The sequence below is a fragment of the Barbatula barbatula genome (assembly GCF_947034865.1).
Source record: "Barbatula barbatula genome assembly, chromosome: 25".
NCBI classification, from domain to species: domain Eukaryota; kingdom Metazoa; phylum Chordata; class Actinopteri; order Cypriniformes; family Nemacheilidae; genus Barbatula; species Barbatula barbatula.
Genome location: NC_136788.1, coordinates 17625542 through 17631541, shown reverse-complemented (window position 1 = coordinate 17631541; position 6000 = coordinate 17625542). Strand labels below are relative to the sequence as shown.

Below are 6000 nucleotides of genomic sequence, written 5' to 3'. Positions count from 1 at the left end.
CCCAGGGGATTGCACATACTGTGATAAAAATGTATAGTATAATGAATAAAAGCGTCTGCCGAATGCCTAAATGTAAATGTTGTTTGTTTCTGTATATGTGAATCTTTTTCTCCTAAAATTCTTTGTAAATGAATTTGAAGTAATTGATCTTTGGTTTGGTGGGTTGGGGTTTTGTACTAATGAAGAGAATTGTCCAGTTTGACAGACTCCGGCTGATATCACTTCATCTTTAGGAGGAATGATGCATCTAAAGAGCAGTCGAGCTGACATGAACGTCTTTTTGTATAGTGCATCACAGACAGACGTAGGGCTGCCATGAAGAGAGATGATAGTGACTGACAGATGATAAACTGGTCATTTCTCACCATTAGCTTTATGGACAGGTGCTTTGAATGACCCTAGAGACAGGACGAGGTGTTGTGTAGTCAAGAGCGAGTGTTGTGAAACATTTATTTGCTTCCAAAATGAGATCCAGCATGTTTTTATTGTTTAAGTTAGCTGTATTTTTTGAGTTATTGTGGCTCAAATCAAAACAAACCAACCGCAGTTTGATTGATATTAATTGGAGCGCACAATAAAAAACATGATGTTTTTATCTCATTTTGGAACCAAACTCTTCACTTGTTTGTTTTTCTTCTTTAGTTTCACCATAACACCAGTAACAGGTCAGTAGCTTCATCTGTTGTTCGTGCAGTTTGTGAATAATGATCGTCCTTCCTCTGATATGTAAAATACATCATGATTAGTCGGTCTCGTGCAGTCCCCGCTGTGAACCTCCAGGAGGTTTTTCTTTCTGAATATTGCCTCAAAGACTGATGGGTATTGCCAGGCGGGTCCTTGCAGGTGTTTTTCTGTACTCATTTCCAGTGAGATTTAAATGTGAGCTCACGTTCCTGCGTTCTTATTGGTCACTAAATAAATGAACATTTGTCAGAAATATTTAATAAGCGCACACGCAGGAGATCAGGGATTATTACACTGACCTATGAGGATTCTGCTGATGGGAATTCTGCTAACTTCATTTAGTTGTCAGGAAAACAATCAATTCATTTCATCCTCGCGCTGATAGTTTTGGGTGTTTATGGTGAATGTAGGCGTCTGATAGAAATAGCTGTCTTTGCTAATTAGACGTGATTGAAGGCGTGTCAGCGATACACGCGGTGTCATAGAGACAGAACACATTCATCAAACAGTCCATGAACACCTCTCAGGGGAAAAACCCTTTCTCTGGATGACACGTGTAATAGTGTAATATATAAAGTCCAGGGCATGAGGTTTTGTTTGTGAGCCCTGAGCAGAGCAGGGCCGTGGGTTCAAGTGTTTGTTTGATCCGGAGTCAATTGGATTGTGATAGAGAACCTCCTCCTAAAACTCTCCAGGAATCCCCTTCTGAACAGAACTTTGATGTTTACCCTCAATAGCATCTCCCCATGTCCTAATGGTTACCCTTCTTTTCTGTTTTTAATCTAGTGATCTGGGCTTTCTCTAACACCCTCATCTGAGGCTGGTAAACAAACACTTTCATGTGTTTGGTGTTGTAGGTTTGAAGAGCCAGTGGGTTTAGTCATGGTTTGGTTATTTTGAGGATCTTTCCTCTATGGAAGTTATTGTGTTATGCAGGAAGCCAATAGGAAGAGCCGTTCATTAATCTGAACTGCCTGAGTAAATATGACCCTGACTCTACTGAATAGAGTTTTACAACACCTGTCATACCCACTGGCCTTTACATGTGTTTCTGAATTCAATATATAGACCTGGTTGGTTATTTTATTTCACCCAATCAGAAACTGGCTGTAAGCAGCCTCCTGAGAAAGCTGGGTTGGTTCAAATATAGACATTTTCTAGTGTAATTCAACTTAACAGATGCGTGTGTGTTTATACATAGACTGGATGTGTTATATTTGACCAGGATAGAGATTCAAAATCATTTTTACAGGGGTGTCCTGGCCAAGATGAGCAGCCGGGTTTACACACACTATATAGAAAATCCAACAACACAACATACAGTACTAAATGTCTTAAAACATAAACATTTACACGTCATTAATTTGCTCTCTAAATTTGGTAATAATCTTTACTTTCCGCTGTCCTACACAATCTCATCAAGTGTCAAATTAAATATGGCACCTGTTCACAATGAAGCGTGTTGTCATCATTTTTTGTAAAGGCCCTTTTGCGGGGGGTGAATATTTTCCTGACCTTGTTTTGTGTATTGAGATGCTGTCTCTTCAGCTCTGTTTACGGTCCTCTTCGGCCTCTGTCATCATATTGGGCCTGGCGGTAAATTGCAGCGTGTAATTGAAAAGCGATGGAAGTGATTTAAAGACGCGTACAGCTCCCCGGTGACTCGCTGAAAACGCTTGCTTCCCCTTATTTTCTCCCTTTCTGCATCTGAGCCTATGATTGATGACAAGAACTTCTGCGAGAAAGAGAATGATTGGCCGTGACCAATTGGCTTGTTAGTTGTCCTGAGGGTATGAGGTTTGTTTTTGTCCCATGATGCTCCGGTGTGGTTTGTGGACGTGTTGTGTTAACAGACGCAGATGGCTCATTTATAGGCCGTTCATAGATGCGATGGAGATGTTTGATACAGAATGAGAATAGAGTTCAGTTTGAGGTGCTTAACCTTCTTTTTTATACAATAATATACAAGCAGAGGCCCAGAGGAGAGGCGTTCGCGCTCTGACTCACAGTCTTTCTCTTGCGTTATGTGGGTGTTGTTGGAGAAATGAAAATATTGCAGCCTTGCTTGACTTTGGGAAGAAGTGCAGAAGCTACTTTGAGATTTTTGAAATGCAAATGCTGACTGAAAGATTATTGCTGAAGGAAAAACACTTGTTTCCAGGACGTGTTAGTGTATTTGGTGGATGTGTACTAAAATGGTTGTTTAACTAAACTCTGTTTGCTTTATTTTGTTATATCGTATCACACTTTCACTCAACAAATTCAATTTATTTTGCTTGCATTAATGTTTGAAATGTTCATGTACTTTAAGGCACGTTTTCATTGTTAGTGATTCATAGGTAAAACAACTCCGTAATCTTTGACCAAAAAATAAAAACTTGCTTCCGCCCTGAAATGATTTTCAATTTTGCCTGACATGATTCTGATGGTCAAGTTCTGCCCTCATCTAATATGCTGTTTCATTAAGAATAACGTCCGAGGAGGGAACATGAATGGCTAGTGAACGTCATTTCACATTGTTGTTAAAGCCCTTCAGGCTGATAAAAATGTCAAATATTCTCATGATTGATTTTCTAAATTGAATCGTAGATGCTTTGATTGATGTCTCAGTTTTTTAGGCCTGTGACATGCATGTACCCCTCCGTTAAACCCTGAAGCTACAATCTCAGCCTTTATTGTAGTTTCTTTTTTATGTTATGATGGATTTATCCAGTAAAAAAACAATTTACTTTCCCCGTGCAAGATTTGGCATGATGACAGTGATAGATAGCAGGGATGTCAGTTTATTAAGGGTTCTTGAGTATTTTATTTTGTTTTTGAGGACGTTGAGTTTTTTCCCCAACCTAAGAGTTTGAGCATACGTTTCTTTCAAGTCGCCTGCTGAGAGGAGATAAAAGAGACGCAGAGGAAGAGGAACGTGCGGCTGTAACGAAAGGAGCAGAGAAATAAAACCGAGATGAGATGAAAACGATGGCTGGGGTTTTTCACGAGGGCTACAGAACGTCAATGATCTGCCCAGCGTGCCCCCAACCAGAGACATCACTGCTTTAACCCGAGCAGAAGAAGAAAGACGTCATGATGGGCTTTGTTGAGACGACTGGGGGAAACTCCGCTCCTTTTAGCTGGAGATGACCCCCCCCGCCCCCCCACTAACTGTACACTAACTTATTTTGCTTATAGCACTGGTGCTACGAAGTATACTTCGTGTTTACTACAGTTTGTAAGTTTACTAGAAGTAAATTAGTAATTTCCACAGCATAACGTTTTTTTTACTGACGCAGACTTTCTGCAACAAGTCCAGACTGAAAATCTGAACAAAAGTCTTGTAGTGTATTTTAGCTTTAAGACGCTTGAGTGTGTGTTTGACAGTAGCTTTACTCAAACAGTGAAATGTTCTTCAAATAAACCCAGACCAAAACAGTTCATTTCCTTGTATAGTTAGAGACAAATCCACGAGTGTCACGCTTGTAACATGTTAAACTGTGCAACACACACAAAATAGTAGAAATACGCTTTCGCAATTCTCTCCACATTTTCCCACATCGCGCAGATCTGTAGATAAGTGGACTCAATGAAGCTATAAAACTAGTTTTAATTGCAAAAACTAAATAAAAGGAAAATAAATAATAATAAACTTCACACACGAAGAAGCACAATAACAAACGCTCATCACACAAACAAGCGGCTCTGTTCAATGCACATTCACAACTGGATCTCACGCCTGCTACAATGCTCAGTTTATTCTTCAAACAGACCGAGTTTTGACATATGTCGCCCTGCCGTTTATCCACACGCACAGATAAACCATTTGGACTTTTATGATGCATAAATGTGAGAAAAGGACATTTGAGATTTAATGGTTTTGAGGTCAGTTAGGTTGGTCATCTCGGGTCTGATACGACTCCATAAACACAAGCAGACGTGTTGTCTGAACTGTAGTTAAGAGGAAAGTTGAATTCATCTTTTTATTTTTCTAATGCTTGACCTGTATTTTAATGAAGGATGTTTTCTTGTTGGAAATTAATTTACATTGCCTTGAAAATAAGAGCTAATGTTAGAGTGTTGCGATGTAAACCAGAGAGACTCGAGCTCAATTAAAAAGGTGCTATTGAACACATTTTCACCATTGACCCAGTTTGATTCCTCAGGGATTCTCTACACCTCCACCAATCCATTTAACCTTCTCAAGCTAATGATGACGGTCAGGGAACTCTGGACACTCAGAAACCCTGTGGATTTTTACACGTCCTCTATGGGTTACCTTGCTTTGAGGTGTGAGTGTTAATTGGTGTTGTTTTGAAAGCTTTTGTTTTGAAGGAAACTGCATGCTAAGACGATGTTTGGAGACCGGCCCACTTTTATTATTTCTGAATTCTGATGCCCTATTTCCAGCGCGGATGGGTTAAAGTCTGTCTGCATTCAAACAAGTGTAGGTGTAAAGAGAACCTGCGACTCTTAATGCCAGAAGGGAACGGCAGGTGAGAGAAGTTAGAGTCGTGATTTATCTCGTCGGTAACAGTTATATTCTTTTATGTCAGTCGTATGCCACATAGCTTTCAGCGTTGACATTGTTACAGTTATTGTATTGATCAGACTCTGTGCCGTTATCAATCTCTATGTAATAATTCATTTACAGTCTTAAGGTGTACAATATTTCTGGTGCATTGTGGCTATGAGATGCTTGAATTGTGTTTTGGGATGTCTTCTCTCTGAGACGGCTGTACAGATGTTTGTAGTTCACAGCCTTTAAAATCAATAAAGAATGGCCATCTCATGTGTGAAGGATAGAGAGACTGGACCCTACACGTGTGTGTCTTTTATCGTCACACACACATTTCTTTGTATGGTTTTAAATCCAAAGAGGGTTTTTTATACCGTTCTCTTTCTCTCTGTGTTTGGTGTCAAAGGTGATGTGTAATTGGTTTGCTAGAGAGGCTTTAGTTAAACATGTCTGTGTGTTGATGGAGAGAGAAAAAGATGTGGCTCATAAGAGCACTTGATCGTCTTTTGGACTGAAGTGTTTGCTCTGTGTGTGTTTGTTGTTGTGAGGCCATGAAGAAAGATGTTGTGTGTTTATCATCTGTGTTTGTAAAGTGCAAACGCATCATTTTTTAGTCGTGCTGCTGTAGATTCAGTGCTGGATCAGCATCTTCTGAACACTGCTGTAGAAAACACCAGCATCCACATTAAAGCTCATCCAGACACACACTCTCAAATCAAACCTTTATTGTGTTAAATGCTGCTGGGTCTGTAATCACCAACCTAATCAGAAGTGATTCACATTATATGATGAACACACGCGTAATGAGTTGTATA

The 6000-nt window shown here is 39.8% G+C and overlaps 1 protein-coding gene across 3 annotated transcripts in view; it reads left to right on the top strand.

Annotated features, from left to right (window-relative positions):
• Window positions 1–6000, top strand: part of neo1b (neogenin 1b) — a 48308-nt gene that overhangs the window by 990 nt on the left and 41318 nt on the right. The window lies entirely within an intron of this gene.